The sequence below is a fragment of the Pleurodeles waltl genome, chromosome 9 (assembly GCF_031143425.1).
Source record: "Pleurodeles waltl isolate 20211129_DDA chromosome 9, aPleWal1.hap1.20221129, whole genome shotgun sequence".
Taxonomy (NCBI): Eukaryota; Metazoa; Chordata; class Amphibia; order Caudata; family Salamandridae; genus Pleurodeles; species Pleurodeles waltl.
In genome coordinates, this window is record NC_090448.1 from 675,758,531 (window position 1) to 675,778,730 (window position 20,200).

The following is a 20,200-nucleotide window of genomic DNA, read 5'->3' on the forward strand; positions in this document are numbered from 1 at the left end:
TATTGCATCCTGGTTGGCATAAGTGGCGTTCCATAAAGACATAGGCTTACAGGGAAATTTAATGTTGGGATGTCACTGACCATGGGCAAAGACTGACCCTGTCTCGCTAAACCCTGGCCTTCGGACACAATCTGGGGTTAAAGGGTTCAAAAATAGTTGTTACATTCAGTTGGGGGGTGTGTTACTTCTAGAAATCCTAGATCTAGGACCATCTGGGCCAAATCTACAGTGGTAGGGTGACCTGTCTTATGTGATATTTCTTCACTGATGCCCTACCTATCTGTGCAAATGTATAGCACTTCTGGTAAAGCGTCATATCTTGTAGCATTAGCTAGGAAGTGTACTACTATGAAATGTGTTAACTGCATTTGGGCCATGATTCTACACAAATACATATGTAATAAACAGTGAGCTATGTTTGTGGGTACTTGCTTTGTGGAGGGCAGTCTACCTGACTCAATAGCATGAGAAATTAGGGAGCACCTAAAGCATGGCTCATTTGTGGTCACTGCACCTATTTCTGACATGTGATGATATCATATGTTATCTGACAATTCAGTGTGGGCATTATGAGTCACATTGCTATTAGAGAGCTCTCTCAAGATGCGAAAGACATTTTAATTAGAGGGTGTTTTGTTTGTAAAGAGAAAAAAGGGATAGTATTAGGGGACAAAGGAGTAGCAGAAAAACAAACATACATATCTTTTGGGCTGCCTTTTAAAAAATTAGTCCAAAAACACAGTGGAAGCGGGGTGCTTCTGAGGTGACAATCTTTGCCCCCCTCTTGTTACGTTTGCATTCTTTATTTCATTTGGATAAAATCTGGTTAGAGACACACATGGCTGTGATGAATCCAAGGATTCCTGCCGTCCACCTTCAAGGCGGTTGGTGTGACCATGGTTACTGTGTAGTAGCCCCAGCAATGTTTCTCCTTCTTTTTACGGACCCAATTGCATATTAACACTACATCTCCTACATTCACAGCTGTGAGGTCAACCTCAGTGTTGGCGCCATTTTCTTTTGCCTTTCTTACCTTTTTGGAGATTAACTTTGCACACTTCATCAGTTCACACAAGTACACATTCAATGCCTGTGGTGAACTTTCTCCTTGAAGTTTGCTTCTAGTGGCAGAGACTTAGACACTGATAGACCTAGCTGTCACTATTTGATTGGGCGTCAAGGGATGGTCTGTACTTGGCCTATTCCTCAGAGAAAACAGAACTATTGGCAAACAGAATAACAATGTTTTGTTTAAAATGATGCATAGCTTGCTGATCTTGCTGTTCAAGAGGTCATTCAGGCGCTCCACCACACCATTACTTTGGAGGTATTACACAGAGGACAATTTATGCTTTATCCCTAGTAGTGTTGTGATATGTTCAAATATTGCATTGGAAAATTGTGCCATTGTTGGATCTCATCCCTTCTGGGATCCCTCATCGAGGAATCACTTTCTGAACTAGGACTGTGGTTGCTGACTTGGCATCACAATGGACGTGTGGTCCCGCTTCGACCCATCAGGAGAAGCGGCAGACCACCAGATGAGGTACCTGTAATTATTGCATCTATCAATTGTATCCACAAAGTCCAAATGAAGGGCTTTAAAGGGGCCTTCATGGTTGTTGAATGGTGGAACTTATTACTTTTAAGGTTGTATTTGGGGAGTACTGCTGGCAGATCATGCAGCTATGCAGATACATAGTAGTTATGTTGTGTGAATTGGGGACAAACCAGTCTTGTTGCATTTGTGTTGACAAATAGTCCCTGGCGGTGTGAGCAGGCAAATGGGTCTGATCCAGGGCGACTGCAAGCAAAGCCTGTGGCATTGCTGGTTTTCCCGTAGATAGCTGTCTAGACACTAGGTCATCCTCTGACTGGATGTACCTTCTACCTTCCCACATCTGCTTTTTGTGCAAAGAAGCATCTTCCTCAGTTCTCTTAGGTGTAATCTTGCTGTCTCAGTGCAATGAGGTGTGTTCTTGTCTGTGGTAGTCTTGGATCCAGACTCTATTGGTGAGGCAGCCTGAGCCACCAGAACAGGGGAAGGCTGTGGGTCTGTTGGTACCTTTGGGAGTTGCACCTAGCTGCATCCTTAGCTGTCTGATCTGCTAGTGCATTACCCTGGTATACAAAATCCTGTCCACTTGTGTGCAATGCACACTTCACAACCGCCACTTCCTGTGGTAAGGCAGTTCTCTCTATTAGAGCCTCTAAGACATTTCTATGCATCCCAGGTCTACTATCTGCCAAATAAACTCTCTCCTGCTTCATCTCATGATGAGTGCACAGTGGTTGTTACGTATGCTGAATCTCAGTATATGGTAATTACTTCTTGTGCACCGGACTTAAGGGCCACTATTAATGCTGTTAGTCTGCTGCCTGGGCGGAATAATGTATGGGTAATGTCAATTGTTCTATGACCTGCAGTGTTTCAGAGGAACCGTGCTGCTGAGCTTTGACTACTTTTTCCCCTGTATGTCTAACTCCTGTCTCTTGCACAATCATAGAGAAACCATCAACAAAGTAGACAATGTTACCTGGTGATGGGTCCTCTATGGCTTGACTGTAATTGTGGGGACTATGTTGCACAGTTGTGCGCATCCTACTCAGGGTTTAATATTGGGTCGACAAAGAATATCGCACGATTCACTGCATGATACTTCGAAACCTTCAAGGATGGCAGTGACAGTATCACCTCATATCCTGACGCTCTCTGAGTAGTCAGAGTGGTCTTGGCTTTCTGAATAACAGCAAATACAGCATGTTTTGCATAGAGCACCAATGGTTCCCCCATAACTATAGGTTTTCTGTTCTGAACTGCAAAGGCTGCGGTAGCCAGAGCCTGCTCACAGGGATTGTGTCCTTTCATGACTAAGTATGCGATCGGTTTGTGCCCTAGCGGATACTTCTGTGGGAGGACAGCTGTCATCCCTTACCATTGCAATAGCAGAATAAATAGAACTCTTTGGTGTAATCTAGAGTTCCCAAGACTGGGGCATTTGTTATTTCACTTTTCAATTTCTGAAACGTTTCCTTAATCTCTTATGTCCATGTTATTTTGACCGATCTGTCTTCTGCCTCTTTGATAGCAGCTAACAATGGGGCTATTAGGACGCAATAGTTGAATACCCACTGTCTCATGTAGTTACAGAGGCCCAGAATCTTCTGCATTCCTTTGACAATTTCTGGCTCTGTCATTTGCCGGTTGGTGGTTACACTTTCAGGTGTTACACGCCTACTAGATGCCGACAGTAATTGTCCTGAATATTGGACTTCTTCCTGACAGTACTGAATTTTCTCCCCTCTCCACTTTGTATCTTCTCTAGACAAGAGTGGTCAGAAGTGATATATGCCCCCATTATGAAATTGGCGGTAACGAATCTGCCGCACCGGCGATGGTGGATGAAACACCGCAAAACTGGTGATGCAGACCACCTTATTACGGACACGGCGGTCAACCCACTGAAACAAAGCCAGTTTGCCAACAGTACTGCCAGAGGCAGCCAGACTGCCACCTCCTGCGGTTACCATCCCCAGGCTGGGGGTAGCCACTACACAGCCCACCCTAATACGACACTACAGACCGCCATGATTTCCTGGATGGGATGCCCGCTACCCAAAACCTGGCAGAAACAGCAACCACAAAAGGACCCACTCACCTCCAGGGACTCATACGACTTCAAGGAAGCCATGGAACACCACCTTGAAATCTTCACAGCGCTCCTCCTCGTCTTTCTCCTCTACAACCGCTGATGCCATCGGTGAGTACACCTGCAGAGCACACAAAGGAGGGAAGAGGAGAGTGACACACCCACACACAACATACAAGGCATGCACAAACTCCAGCACGCAACATAACACCCGTACCGAGACACACACACACAGAACACAGCCACGCCAAACACGCATGTCACTTACTCACACCCCATATCACAACTACACAACTATACCAATAGCACCAACAAGCAGAGACACACAAACCAATACAAAGGCACAACATTACATACAATGCCAAAATACAAGAAAGAACAGTGAACCTGAATGAAAAAATGCCTAGAAATGCACATTGTACAGCACATTATAGATGGATAGAAACTCACCAGTAAACATAAAGACACAACCACTGTATGGTAAGGAACCAACAGGAATCCTGTTGTGAAAATATAATTTGAACAAATGCAATGCAAGTGTGCAACAAAAAGCACCAAGGCCCGTAGGCCAGACCAAAGTCCAATGGGCACAACTGTGCCTGTCAAAGGCCCCAAATTGACTCATGACAGCCTAATGGCCTCCACAAGGTAGGGGCATCAATGGGGCAGGCAGGCACCTCAAGGGTCTCGTGGTAGGGGTTTGGGTTTGGTAGGGGGGTCCCTGGGCTTTGGCTTGGGAGGGGGGGTCTGTGGCTTTTGGCTGGGAGGGGGTGGGGGTTTGACCTTTGTTCTGGACGGAGGGGCAGTGTCTCTGGTGGGATGTGGTGGGGCAGGTGTCTTTTTGGGGACAAGGGTAGGCTTTTTTCTGGGTGGAGGGGCAGCAGAGGTAGAAGGGGGGTCAGGGGAGGCCTTGGAGGTGGAGGGACTTAGCTTAGGGAGGGGGGAAACATGAGGGTGACAGGGAACATAGGGTGGGGCAGGGTCAGAGAACAGGTCAAGATAGGAAAAGAAAAACTTGTTAGGACCAAGGGGGATGGATTGGGAAACAGGTTTGGGAGTGGAAGTAGAGGGAGTGATTGTAGGATGAGCAGGTGGGCTGGATATGGGTGCAGATGTGTGCAGAGTATGTATGTGTGAGGTGGAGGACTGTTGAGCGTCTGAGGGCGGGCGTTTCTATGTCCTTGGAGGAGGGGTGGAAGAGTGGGTGGGAGTGGACAGACAGGTCATGTGGATGAATGTTGGTGTGGTGTCTGCATGTCAGGTGGGTGTGCTGCATGTGTTTGTGATGGTGGTTGTGGTGAGTGCGGATGTGGTGCATGGGGTGTATGTATGAGTGTCTGCTGTTGTGGTGACTGAGGGAAAAGTGGTGACAGGGGCTGGGAGTAAGGATGCAGTGCTGGCAGGTGTGAGTGGTGTTGTGACAGCAAGGGAAGAGGTGCTGGGGGAGACAGGGGAGGTAGTGGCTGATGTCATGTCTGCTTTTGTGTGTTGAGTGTGTGCATGCTCATGATGTGATTTGTGGTGCCTGGGTTTGTCTTTGCGTACCCTGTCTGTTGATGTGGGTGGGTGCCTGTCTGTATGTGTGGCTTTGCTAGGAGAGGGGAGAGGGCTTTGGGATGGGGCACAGGTAGCAGGAGGGAGGACGGACACTGGCTGCCGTCAATGAAGCGGCCAGAGCCTGAAATTATCTCTGTAGGCCAGTCAAGGCCCTCCAGGTAGGCATTAGTCTGCTGCATCTGGGATGCCAGGACCTGGGTGGCATTCACAGTGGTTGACTGGCTTACAGAGATGGACCTCAGGAGGTCAATAGCCTCAGCAGTGCAGGCAGCAGGACTGACTGGGGCTGGGGCAGAGGTGCCTGCTGCGAAGGAGACGCCTCCCTTCCTGGGTGAGCGGGAACGGGAAACTGGGTGGGGAGCTACTGGGAGGGCGGTGCTGGTAAGGGGGGTGGTGGACAAAGATGGTGCCCGGATTGTCCCAGAAGGTGCAGCGACTGCCAGAGAGCTTCCATCGGAGGAGGAATCTGTATCAGTGGTATCAGCTCTAGTCTCTCCGTGGTGCTCCCCTCAACCTCTGTCCCACAGGCCCCTCGGCTTCGGTGGTTCTTGCCTCCTGGTCCCGTGGCCTGCAGACTCCCCACTCGTCGGTGCCCATACTCCTTTGCCTGCTGATGCTAATGCACACAAGGATAGGATTGTTAAAAGAGGAGGGGAGGGTGTTGAAACAGATGGGAGCATAGGGTCAATACCAATCCCCATTGCATGTATGTACATTGCAACAACATGCCTCTATGTACATTCCTGAATACAGTCTCTACAACATGTCAATCTGATGTGCATGCACGATCATGATACCACTACAGTTACACTCAGGTACTAATCTACACTGTGAGGGCTCTTGTATACAGGACCATTACTGTGAGAAACCTGTCAATTAGTGATTTTTATGCAGTGTTATACCTACCCGTGTCACCCATTATGGACATGTATAGATAGGTATGGATACCAACTGAAGATCCTATATGTCCTTGTGAAGTCCAACACATTGGCACTGTAAAAATGCCATGAAAACCTGTTGCTCAGATGCTCACCTATCACAGCTACTTATGTTCACAGCCAACTGTATCCTACATACATTAACTGTCATAATTACAGTTTACATCCTTGACCCCATGGCTAACACACCCATCCAGTCAATTGCAAACTGTACAGGACATGTACCATGACACTCACCACCTTGTGGCTGCTGTGTTGCCCTCAAGCGCCCTTCTAACTCTAGGTAGGCCACTGCTAGCATGCAGGCCATCAGGGGGGTCAGGGTCTGACGGGCTACCATTCCTCGTTGGAAGGCCGTTCCCAACTGGGCTTCTGCAGTCTTCCGGGCCCAGCATCTCAGGTCCTCCCATTGCTTCCTGCAGTGATGGCCTTGGCAATGGCTTTCCACAAATCCTTTTTCTGATGGGCGCTGACCTGCATGGGAGACACACAAGGAAAGGCACATTATTGTAGGCCCAACAACCTAGGACATTCATAGGCCTAACTATAATACACGAATCAGCACCATACATAACTTCACACTTCCACAACATTCCAAGCAGCCATATCCATAGATACACCATCCACTGTAACCTCCTCCATACACTTACCACAACACACTTACCGACCCATGTGGCAACAAAAATAACTTCCATGCGACCTACCTGCTGTTCTGGAGCCCCATACAGCTTTGTGTACAGGTGTAGGACCCCATCCACAAGTTTCTCCCTATCCCCTGTAACACGTGCCATTGTGGCTCCCAGGAACATGACACAGCAGCACACTCAGTGGAGGTCTTGATGGATGGAGAGTCAGGATTCAAGTGAGATATACTGTAGAAAATGGCAGTCACAACCACAGCGGTCTGCACCGTCATCGCCAGCGGTAATCGTCATTGGTCCCTGTATGCCATAGACATCAATGTTAACCAATGAGGAGTTGCACTGCGGTTCCGTCTGCCTACTGCCATGACGGCATACGCCGGCAGAATGAGCTCACTGACATCTGTTCCCTGCATGCAGGACAGTCAGCAGCCATTTTGCAATACAACTGCTATGAATACATTTATTTACAAAGCCAGTACTCATTTCCAACATGGACATGTAATGAGTTACGCCCTGGGACAGTATTAAGTACAATTAGACAACATGAACTTGGAGTGTACACATATTCTGGTAATGACAACATGACATTGTGGGAATGATCTCATATATTGATGGTGACTGTAGACTTGCTTTACAGACAAGCATCTCACTATTGTCATCCATTGTAAATCCTAGATGTATGTGCAACTGTCATTGTAATTACAACGCCTCACCACATTGAAGTCTGCTTTGCATGCAACAAGTGGCAGCATATGTGATGTTGATTCACCGTTTGCCAACCTGCAGCAGGATGCATGAGTGGTAATAGTTGACATACTTGTGTTGTATCCCATGTGTAGATGCTGACCACTGTGGAGGGTGAGGCATGCACCTGTGTATCGGCCCCTGGTTGACTTGGCAATGATGGAAGAAAGCCACATCATCTCCCACTATCGAATGAACCGTGCTACAATCAGGAAGCTGTGTACTCAGTTGGAGTCTGATCTGCTGCCAGCTATTTGACAAGCTACAGCCATTCCTCTATCTGTGCAGGTGGTCTCCGTCCTTCATTTCTTGGCCACTGGCTCAATCCAGGGGATAGCGGGAATGGCAACAGGCATGTCTCAACCTATGTTTAGCACTGTGTTGAGGAAAGTCTTGTCCACCTTAGATAAACACATGGACATTCAATTTCCCAATCCTGTAGATTTGCTCAGTGTGAAGGCATTATTACCACCCAGAGCTGATGAGCAAGTGTTGATGGCGCATATACAAAGAGTCAGGGCCGACCTCATCGGTGAGTATGATGAGTGTATATGTCATCAATGTTACCCCAGCCCTACTACTCTCTCTGTATGTGACAATGTGGAATGTAAATGCTAGTTTACCCTATCCACATGTGATTCAGGTTATTCCAATCTCTCCTGGCTACTGACACCGGTGAGGAATCCAAGCTCCAGGGCTGAGGAACAGTACAATGATGCTCATGGGAGGACAAGGAGGGTGGTCAAACGGACATTTGGTCTCTTGAAGTCAAGGTTCAGATGTTTGCACATCTCTGGTGTTTACCTGCAGTACTCACTACAGAAGGTGTGCCAAATTGTGGTGGCCTGCTGCATGCTCCACAGTCTGGCACTAAGGAGGAGCATCCGATTGGAGGAGGCAGGAGTAGGGGACAATCCTGTGGCAGAGGAGGGAGGGAACATGAGTGACGGAGGAGGGATGAGGAAGATGTAGGCACAAGGACACATCTCATCCAACAGTACTCAGCTAAGCTTCTGGTAGGTACTTCTCTATGTTTGACATGTCACATGTTGCTGTATAGATTCAGTGTACTTCATTTTCCATCCCTGGTATCAGTAGGTGTTGACCCCATTTGGGTTTCAGATGAGTGTATACAAGAGTGGTCTGACAAGTAGGTCCAAAGTGCCACTGTGATATTAGCTAGTCTATCTGTCTGGGTTACATATAGTTCAGACATCCTATCTACTTCTTCACATATTTGTGACTTCTCCATTCTGGAATCACATTTTCATTGGCGTAGTTTGCAGCTTCTTGTGACTTCAAGTGCTGTCAATACTTGGCATTCAAGGGTGTGAGCTGTGTGGTACAACTACAATGAGTGTCTATTACTCAGGTCATTGCTCTTAGATGTAACGATTAACTTGTCTTATTGTCCCTGAACAGGGTTGTGGTCATGTGTGCAATAGCATTGGATTCTCTATCATTGTGTGGATCTACAGTGTAACTCGTTTAACCATCATGATGTGCAGGTACATACTGTTTGCAAAAGTGTACATAATGTGTGTTAAACATTCTGTGCTATCAATTGCAGATGTACTATGGATGATGTTTTGACACTCCTCCCAGTCTGCTACCCGAGGACCCAGGGTTGTGTGAATACTGACTTTGCTGCAGGAAGCCAGATGACAGCATGATACATAACCATATTCAATGTGTTTTAGGACTCAATTTCTGGGACATGTCACACATTTGTTGTACTTTCTACAATTAGTAAACACGTAATACAAAAACTTGTGTGTAAGTGCATTTATTGTGTGTAACAAAGAGTGGAAAGGGTGAAAAGCAGTGGGACCATGGTGATTGATTCCATCATTCTGTTAGACCCAGCAGTTGGTAGCACAGGTCCAGTGTCCGTGTGGCATTTGGAAATGGGGCTATGGCAGTAGAGAGTCAACAACGTGTTCCAGAGGCACACAAGGGGGGCAGTTCTGAGAGGCTTATTACCTGGCAGTGGGGTTGGTCTTGGCTTCTGTCCCTTCAGGATGTGTGGGTCTGTGACCAAGTTTGAGTGGGGATTCCTCCGCAACAGGGGTGGCTCAGTAGTGGCTTGTGAGTCCTCAGGCATGATCATCATCCTGCTAGCTGCAGCAGATGTAGAGGGCTGGTCAGTAGGTTGGCTAGTGGAAGGGGCCTGGTGGTGGGTGGAGGACTCACGCAGGACTGTGACAAGCTCCTGCATCAAGACTTTCATGGAGGCCATGGTGGCATTGAGGGCATGCCACTCCTGCATGGACTCCTCGTGGTACTTCCTCTGCTGCCTCAGGTTTTCCTCCAACAGGTCTAATACCTGGCCCATCTTGTCCTGGGATTGGTTGTATGTCCCCAGGACTTGTGCAATAGCCTCATGGGCAAGTGGCTCTCTGGGTTGCCCCACCCTGAGAAGCCTAGGTGCACTCCCACTGGCCCTAGCCCCCTGTACCTGTGTCTCCGGCACAGTGTTCCCACTTCCACTTATACCAAAACCTTCATCGTCTTGTGTGGTGGGTGATAACTAAGGTCCCTGTACAGGTGGGCACACTGTCGATTGATGTGGCCTTGAGACACTGGTGTGGGGCCGTTGAGTGACAGGTGTTGTGGTGGTAGAGGTTGTGGGGGGCTCCATGTTGTCCTGGGTGAGGCAGATGGAGGTCGACTGCCCAGAGAGCCCAGATGGCCAGGGAAGTCTTCCAGTTCCAGACGTCCTGTGTCGCTGTCATCACTGGGGTCTTCATCAGGTCGGGGACTGGCTGTAAGTGGCACTGGTTGTGTGACGACATTCTCAGTGGTACCTGTGGATGACAGGGATTGTTATCCGCATCTGTCAGATGCACTTTACAGGGGCTGCAAGGTGAGTGCTATGTGTCATGCTTCAGGACTCAGGTGTGGTTGTGTGAGGGGAATGTGCATTGTTAGGTGGCTACAGGGTGATGCATTGTGTGAGTTGTAGTGCTTCATGCTGTACATGCATTGAGTGTATTTGGGAGTATGGACTTTGGGATTGGTGTTAGTGGTTTGCAGGGGATAGGGATGCATGCATTACAGATATACTTCACACAAGGGTAGAGGTAACTTACCAGTTTCCAGTCTTCCAGGGATTCCACTAAGACCCTCAGGGTGCAAGATCGCCAAGACCTTCTCCTCCCATGAGGTCAGCTCCAGAGGAGGAGGTGGGGGCCCACTGTCAGTCCTCATGAGGGCGATTTGGTGTCTGAACGCCATGGACTGGACCTTTCCCCTCAGATCATTCCACATCATGCATATGTCATCTGTTGTGTGTGGGTGGCTTCCCACTGAGTTCAACTTGTCGTTGATACTCCCCCATAACTCCATCTTCTTTGCCATGGACGTTTGCTGGACTTGCTCCCGAACAGCTGTGGCTCTACCCTGATGATTTCATCCACTATGATCCTTAATTCGTCATCAGTGAAATGGAGGTTCTTGTGTTGGAACATATTGAATGCGATTTGTGTGTGAGTGTTAAAATTTACGTGAAGTGTGATGCGTGAGAGTTGTCTAGGGCCTTTGATGTCTATGTGCAGTGCGATCTTCAGCGAGGATGTACAATGTATGTCAGTTTTTGTTGTGGCAAGGGGTTGTGTTTTGTGTGTGTGTTTTATAGGGGGGAGGTGTGGTGTATGTGTTTCAGGTGTGGGATATTCAAATTGGCCTGTGTGGTGTTGTGCTGCAGTTACCGCTGCGCTATGTCTGCTGTGCTGATTTGTGGGTCGTATTAGGGGGCGCAGTCTTATTCTGCCGTGGCGGTGTAGGGGTTGACACTGCATCACTGCCGCCTTCGTTCGGCCTGACGGTGTCAGTTTTGTGGCTGTGTTCTGGCGATTTTGTTTTTATGTGTCATAATTGGGTCGGAAGATTGCCGGCGCCATTGTAGTCTTTTGGTAGCCACCTGCACGGCAGTCTTCAGGGAAGACCGCCAATGTCATAATGAGGGCCATAGTGTCTTTTCTGTACTGTTGTTTAGTAGGACTACAAATCAATATGTCATCGACATATTGCAACAGAGTGCTGTCACATTCCAAATTTGACAGTTCATTCTTTACTGCTCTGTTGAACACGCTGGGGAACTCGCAATACCGTTAAGGCAAATTTGAGTACAAGCACTGAGTTCTGCGATATGAGAACGCTGTTAGATTTTGGCTTTCTCGATGAAGAAGGTATTCTTAAGAACAATAACTGAGAAATACTTCACATCCTGAGGAATATCTGTCAAGATGATAGAGGGGTCAACGACAAATGGGAATTCTGGTAAAACTATATTGTTCAAAGGGCACAGGTCTTGAACCATGCACCAAGTATTGCCTTCTTAGCTTTCTTGATCAGTTAAATAGAGGTGTGCAAGGAAACACTCCAGGGTAAATAATTCCATGTTCTAGCAATGCCTGCATAGTAGGAGTGATACCCTCATCTGCCTCCTTGGACAGGGTATATTGCTTCACTCTGGGTATGAGGGCACCTTCCTTTAATGTAGTTCGGAAGGGTGCAGCAGTGCACATCAGGCCAACATCGGGGGGGCCCTTAGCCCACAAGGTTTCTGGTACTAGCGACAGATCTGCTTCTTTTACTGAATTAAATGCTCTGCTTGGTATGGGTGTTCTGACTTCTAACACAATTCTTAGTGATGTGTCTTTCTGAAAAAGTACAACTCTTTTCTTGGGGTCATCATTAAACAGTTGATGATCCATTATCTCCCGAGCCATCTTTCCTGGCTCAAGGAAGATGAAACATGCCCACAAAACTTTATCATGGTCATTGGCTATTAGAGCACCATCGTTTGGTGTTAATTCCAAAGCCTCTATCTGTAATTTTATCTCAGTATCTGACTGCCCAGAGTCCTGTCGCTGTTGTCTAAAAAGGGATTCCTTTGGCAATTTAACCTCCTTTCCCAGTAACTCTGGTGTGTCTGCTATTATGGTGTTTAGTACTGTAGTAAATACATCCTTATCAGTGGGCCGTGCTCCAATTTGGTGTCTGCTGGAGAAATATACTGTTAGAGCCATTTTTCTGGAAAGTGGAATTCTAGGTGTGGAACAAATCATTCTACCATCTTGTTCAAACCTGGAAAGGATTTCCTCCCCTCATATCTAGACCTCCTTTTCCACTTTGGGGTAGAGTCTCTGTGCTATGGGGGTGCTTGGTAATTGTGCTGACGCATTCCCTGCTGTTCTTGGGGCATTGCTGGCAGCTGTACATTTTGCGAGGGTGTCTGGGGCACATAAATTATTTGTGGACTTTGCTGTGGCTGTACTGTCATATTTCCTGAATTGCTCATCCCATCTCTTCATACTGCAATCTTTAATAAGATGCCCAAAGGGGGCGTGTCCAAGATGGCGATCGGGTCGGACGCATAAATCGCAGCTCCGACCCGGCCTACAATAAAGATCTTGAATAAAGATGCCTTGACCCGCTGCGGGGTCGAGAACCATCCCCCCCTGCCGCGGAACCAACGGGACGGAAGCGGTGGCGAGCGGAGCGTCGAAGGGGCTGCCCGGGACACTTGGCTCGCGTCCGATCCGAGGGACGCTCGAGGCGCCCACCCCCACCGCACGATCGCGCTGAGAGGCGCCCGAGCGCTGCTCGCTCCAAAAAATCGGAGCGACCGGAGCCGCGATCGCGTGGAGTGGCGGGGCTCCCCATAGGCGGTAAGTGGCGGCTTGCCCGCGTAATCGCTTCACCTCGGAGACCCCGCCCCATCGTGACTGCGGCCGGAAGATGCCACGTGGGCTGAACGGGCAAGACGCGCGGGCGCTCCGTGGACCTCCTGTGCCCCTCTGGAGGACACGTGGGCCCTTAGGTGGCCGGGGCAGTGGCTGAGAGACCGCCAGACACAAAGAAGTATGGTTGCTTGAGGGGCTAATCCACCGCGATTCAGCCATCGTGGGTTGCGGCCACGAGGGAACGTGCCGGTCCATCACAGCAGGGGCAAGCAAAGAAAAGCAGAGCCTAGTCGGAGGGTAGACGAAGAGATGATGCCACATCAGCGCAAAAATTAACAGGAACGCAGATGGAAACAAACTGCAGAAGCAACTGACCTAGGCGGCGCCTACTGGTGAGTGCGTAGTGAGAAAAAGGGGTCCACTTGACATCCTCAGGCACCGTGGTGCAGTTAGACCCCTCTACACCATTTGGGACACGCCTCCAGCGCCGAAGCACCTAGCCACTGTGATAAAATTAAACAACGCAACGCTGAATTCAGAGATCAGCAATAGCATTGCACGGGAACCACCTGATGGGAAAACCAAAGACCCCGCGTGCGCCCCCTGGAACCATGGACCCTGCTAAGCCGCCTCTATTATCCGGGGCTTCAGACACATATCAAGCCCTTCAGAAAATGGAAGGGACATTGCAAACGCACTCAACACAACTCAAGAATGTGCTACAAGCCATACTTGACACTAAAACAACTCTGGAGGCGAAGATTGGCTCAATTACAGAAGATGTTAACCTGCTCCGAGCGGACCAACAGGCGCTAGCAGAAAAGGTCGCTGAGCCTGAAAAAGACACGTCGCACCTCACACCATCTATGCTTGAGTTTAACTCACAACTGGGTGCCATAACAGCAGAAGTTGAGACACTTAAACGCAGAGCCGAAGAAGCCGAAGGCAGATCGTGTCGAAATAACATCCGGTTCGTGGGATTTCCGGAACGCGCCGAGGGCCCCAATACAGAACTCTTTATCGAACAGTGGCTGACTGAGTCGGTGCTGAAAAATAACGTTCCAAAGTTTTTTTCCATAGAACGCGCCCACAGGGTCCCAGGCAGACTCCCACCACTGGGTGCTTATCCACGTCCCCTCATAGGAAAATTACTGAACTACCGCGATAGAGACCTTATATTACAACTATTCCGAAAAGCAGGCCCAACGCACTTTGAGAACATGCAAATAACCGCCTACCCAGATGTCACAGTAGAGGTACAAAAAAAACGAAACTCATTCTACCGGATCAAAGAGCGTCTAAGAGAGCACAATATTAAATACTCCTTGTTGTTCCCCGCTAAACTCCGCATACAAGACAATACCCGCACTCTATTTTTCACTACTCCTGAAGACGCATGGACATGGCTTCATGCAAAAGGACTAGCTGACCCACTACCCCCTAATGACAAAAGCCTACACCTGAGGGATAAACGTAGACCTCGCAGTAAACAAGATAACAAACCTTCCCCTGAACAATCACGAGTTGAACGATCGCTACTGCTACAGTCCACGTTGCGTTTCGCCAACGCATCACCGACATCCTTATCTGGGCAATCAGAAGCAGATCCTGACCTAGAGTTAAACTCCGACTCTACGGAATCTGCCCGCAGCCCCAACCTCACTCCACGATCAGCAGATGACATTTGTTAAATCTTTGCCCCTGAACACTGGAGGTTGTCTCATCCGCTGCTCCTACCTGGATACTTTCGTCGTTTGTAATCACATAATCACTTTCCTTACCTCGTGTGCTCGACTCGCTGCCGCTCCTGCTTGGCAAGGACACCAACATGCGCAAAATGGGCCGGGTCTAAGACACTCAACCACCCGTAGTCTTGGAACACCCCCCGCTCCATATGGACCGTTACCCCAGGATGACAAGTTTCGTTACCCCCTTGTTTTTACCACAACTGCTACTGCTGCTAAATATAGTAGATTTTATAGTTGTAGTTGAATGGAACGTTTTACTGTTATATGTATTGACATGTACTATTTGCAGTGCGCCACACCACAATGTAAACCTAAAAGGCAGGTCACACATTCCAGTAGCTAAGAGGCTAGATGATATGTATACGTATCAAATAACAAAAAAATCGGGCTTGCGCAACCACAGGCGGTACCCCCCCACATTGTCTCACTTAAATCTCATGGCATCCCAAAATCAGCGCTATACCACACACTATAAAATTCTCACATGGAACGTAAAGGGCATGGCATCCGTAAGCAAAAGGCAACAAATTTATACATACCTCAGGAGGCACCAGATACACATAGCCATGTTGCAAGAGACCAACTTAGATGAGTCCTCGTTGGCATATACCAAAACAAAATGGAAAGGCCAATTATATGGAACCACCTTCTCGACATACGCCAGAGGAGCTATAATCTGGATAGCCCCCGGGGTTCCATACACTATGTCCCGCAAACAATGTGACCCAAACGGATGGTACGTGGTACTGGAAGGTACTTTAGACGGAGGCCCCTTAGCCCTGATAACATTATACACTCCTAATACAAACCAACGTGACTTCCTCCGGACACTGGGCAGTAGCATGCTCAGCGACCCCGCAACAGATGCCATATGGGGCGGGGACTTTAACTGCGTTCTAGATATCTTGAAAGACCGTTCTACCCCTCCACTAGCTCACACCCCGGCTAAACGAGCGTCGCTCGACCTGGTAGATTGGGCTTCCAATAATGGGCTAAGCGAAATTTGGAGAACTTCCCATCCCACACTACGTGAGTATTCGTTCTATTCACCAGTGCACAAACTTTACACTAGGTTGGATATGTTCTTCGCTACACCTAGCATAATTCCAAAGGTAACTACATCTGGCTACCTAGCCCGTACTATATCAGACCACAACCCACACTACTCCATATTGCTTTGGGGCTACATACATGCCCGTATTCCAACATGGCGCCTGGAGCCAGTCGCCCTGACTGACCCCCCTTTTAACACTGAATTGGCCACATGCCTGTCGACCTATTTCTCTCTAAATAAAAACACAACATCAACCCGAGCCACTGAGTGGGATGCCCAGAAAGTAGTATTTAGAGGGCACTGTCTGGCAGCATCTGTGGGCATTAAGAAAATGCTGACCACAGAGTTATTAAAATTAGAAGCCAAAATACACAGGGCGAAGATTGAAGTCTCAACAAATAATACCCCACCAGAAACACTAATATCAGTGAAAGCAAAATACAGAGAAACGGATGACAGTCTTAGCAGGCACGACTATAGACACTTTAAAACGAGACAACATGCTGAGGGGGACAGATCGGGCAAATTGCTGGCGTGGCTGGTGCGTCAATCACCGCAATCATCGCCGATAGGAGCTATCAAATTACAAACTGGAATAGAGGTTAACACTCAAGCTGACATCAACAAGGCCTTCTACATGTATTATCACACGCTATACAAGTCTTCTACCCCCCCTACAGAACAACAACTGGCTGAATTTCTAGTTCAGATTCCCCAAAACTCGAACATCGTCAACAATGCTGATATCCTAGACGGCCCCATTACTATTGAGGAGCTTCGCTTGGCCCTCTCTCAGATGGCACGTGGCAAGACCCCTGGCACAGATGGTCTACCACCAGAATATTACAACTCACAAAGCACCCACTTGTTGCAACCCTTGCTAGAGTTGTTTAATGAAGCGCGAAATAGAAAACAATTACCAGACTCTATGAGGAAAGCATTAATAGTGGTCCTGCCTGAACCAGGGCGTGATCCACTGGATGTCAGATCATATAGACCACTCTCTCTATTGAACACTGATTGCAAACTTCGAGGGAAAATCCTAGCAAATAGATTGCTCCCCCACTTACCACACTTAATACACCCTGACCAGTCGGGATTTATCCCGGGTAGAAACACCTTTCTTAATATAAGGCGCCTAATCCGTATCATGCATAATACCACTGACCCAGATAGTCTGACCGTGTCACTAGATATAGAGAAGGCGTTTGACACGCTGGGTTGGGAATATCTATTCCACACCCTCAAGGCGTTTGGATTCCGGAGTGGCTTCATTAATTGGATTGCTACACTATATTCCAAACCAACAGCCCGAGTTAAAACCGATCAGGTAGTGTCGGAGGCCTTTCCTGTGAACAGAGGAACCAGGCAGGGCTGCCCGCTCTCTCCATTGCTGTTCGCAATAGCTATGGAACCACTCGCAATTAAGTTCAGGGGATGTGCACATAAATGGGGCATAAAGGATTTTGACGCATATCACATAATATTCTTGTACGCAGATGACGCCCTGATATATTTGCGCAATCACTTTGCCTCCCTGTCTGAGATAATGCGTATACTGAATAGGTTTGCTCTTGTCTCTGGCTTGCAGGTGAATTGGTCTAAATCCTGTATCTTCCCTCTTACTTGTCTGCCCCCTGAACAACGAGCGTCTCTCCCCATGCATCAACTACCATGGTCGCACCAGACCTTCAAATATCTGGGTGTTCAAGTGTATCACTCTATGTCAGACCTAAGGGAAGGTAACTTAGATAGGCTGCTTCGCTCCACCGGAGGCTCCTTGACATTTTGGAGTTCCTTGCCTTTATCGCCTATGGGCCGGATAGCAATAGTCAAGATGCTAATATTACCGAGATTCTTATACTATTTCTCTGCACTCCCGTTGACCTTGCCACGCTCGTTTTTCCACAAAGTGCATTCCCTACTAACTGACTTGCTCTGGGGCAGAGACAGACGTAGAGTAGCCCTAACTACCACACAATATCCACAATAGGAGGGTGGCCTGGGCATGCCGAACCTTGAGCTATATTATGCAGCAGACCAACTTCAATGGGTCACTAAATGACTCAACGAGCCGTCCAATGCAGAGTCTACAGCAATAATGGCTTATACAATCCCAACAACGATATTGACATGGTTATTAACAGGTCTCCCTCCTCTACTATATAATACTCCTTTACTGGACTCGGGCAGACACTGCTGGAAGAGATATGTGCAGGGCAAAATGCAGCCCCTCCCCTACTCTCCCCTAATCCCAGTACCACAGCTGCCGGGCATCCACCCCCGATCTTCTCATCATGACGTACGGGCGGTTAATACCCTGAACACAGGAGACTTATATTATGACTCCAGAGCAATCAAGTTTGCAGACCTGGTGGCTGCGGAGGTAATGCAACCACGAGCCTTTCTGACATTCAATGCCATAACTAATCTCCTACGTAACATATGGGGCTGTGGTCATAACGAACCAAATGAATCCCTCCTACTTACTGCAATACTCTCTATGGGCGAGTCAAAACGCGCTGTTACTAAACTATACAAAATACTCCTAACAAGAAGCTGCAAAGCCCTAACCCAGGTCAAGCATCGCTGGGACACCGTCCTTCCCGCACCAATTGCACAAAAACCCTGGGACACAGCCCTTACTTCGATCAAGTCCGTATCTCGCAACTCCAGACTAAGATACACGCAATTTAATTGTGTGCATCAAGCATATCTCTCCCCAGCTCGTATTCATAAAATATACCCAGGCAGTAACTCCATATGTCCAAGATCCGCTGCCCCGCAGCAACTTTCTACCATATGGTCTGGGAATGTCACGTGATCAACACTGGCTGGAACCACGTCGTTGGTACAACCGCAGACCTGATAGACCAGCTGCTAACTCCTACTCCAGAATCCTGCCTGCTTAATATACGTCACCGCACAAAAGGAGATAAACACATTCACAAGTTTGTAGATTTGGCATTCGTGACATTTAAATGCCTGATAGCTACACATTGGAAGGCCACAAATGCCCCTCCCCACTCCCTCTGGCTACGAGACCTACATGATTACACATTGGCGGAGTCTCAAACCCTGAGACAATCACAACATAGGGGTCAGATACAAGGCGGGACTGAAAGCTGGGACCTTTTTGTAGTTAGAATTGAATCCAGAGATTACAAATATCCACCATGAGTTAGTCCCTTCAACATTCTTGGGATACGCTATTACTAAAACTATCCATAACAATTGAGTTTGCCGAAAACAGACCCATTCTATTGTACCACCAGGCCTAGCCCATAATATATCTACCCATCAGCCGCCCCTTGATACTGTTATCCCCCCACACCAAAGCGCACACACAGAAATGTAGCCCTTAGGGCCTGTACAGACATATGCTCCCACTATAATATTTGACGCCAACATATATATTTAAGAATAATAACCACCATGTCAAGAGTTACTAGTTGTATAAAGTTTATGGAAAGCCAGTACACTAAAATACAGCTGTGTTGTGCTGTGTAATGTACAAACGTTAAGTAAAGCACAAGGAGAGAAGCTGGGTGTTTTCTCACCAAATCATATGTAATGTACTGCTACTTTTGTGCCTTGTTTTGTATTAAGTTTAATAAACAGATTTAAAAAAAAAAAAAAAAAAGATGCCCAAAACTCTGACAATATTAACATTCCTTATCCCTTCTTGGAGGACCCATCCTACCTCTTCCTACTCCTCCTTGTCCTACTCTACTACTTCCCTGTGCCTTAAATCATTCTGCTGTTGCAGGTATGATCATTGGGTGGCCCCTTGGACTGTTTCCACACACATTGCAGTCATCTGAGTGGCTGCTGCCACTACAGCACCTCCATTGCTCCTTTCTTCGCTAATTTCTGCTGCACCAACTTGGCTGCTGCTTTTGCTGCTACTTCCTATTTACCTTTTTCTTTCTCTTGCTTTTTCTTGCAAAAATGGATTATGTGTTCTTGAATTTCGGTCCAGGGCTTGACCTCCAGTGCCACTATGTTACCTAAGCTGTCCTGCACGTCAGGGGCAACCCTTTCTTGACAACACTATAAAATAGTACTGCATTACCTCTTGTCACTTCCCAGGCGTTCTTGGGACCATTTTTCTTTTATCGTGTTAACGTAATTGGGTGGGATCTTTATTTGCTTGCATAGACTGTCATGTAGGA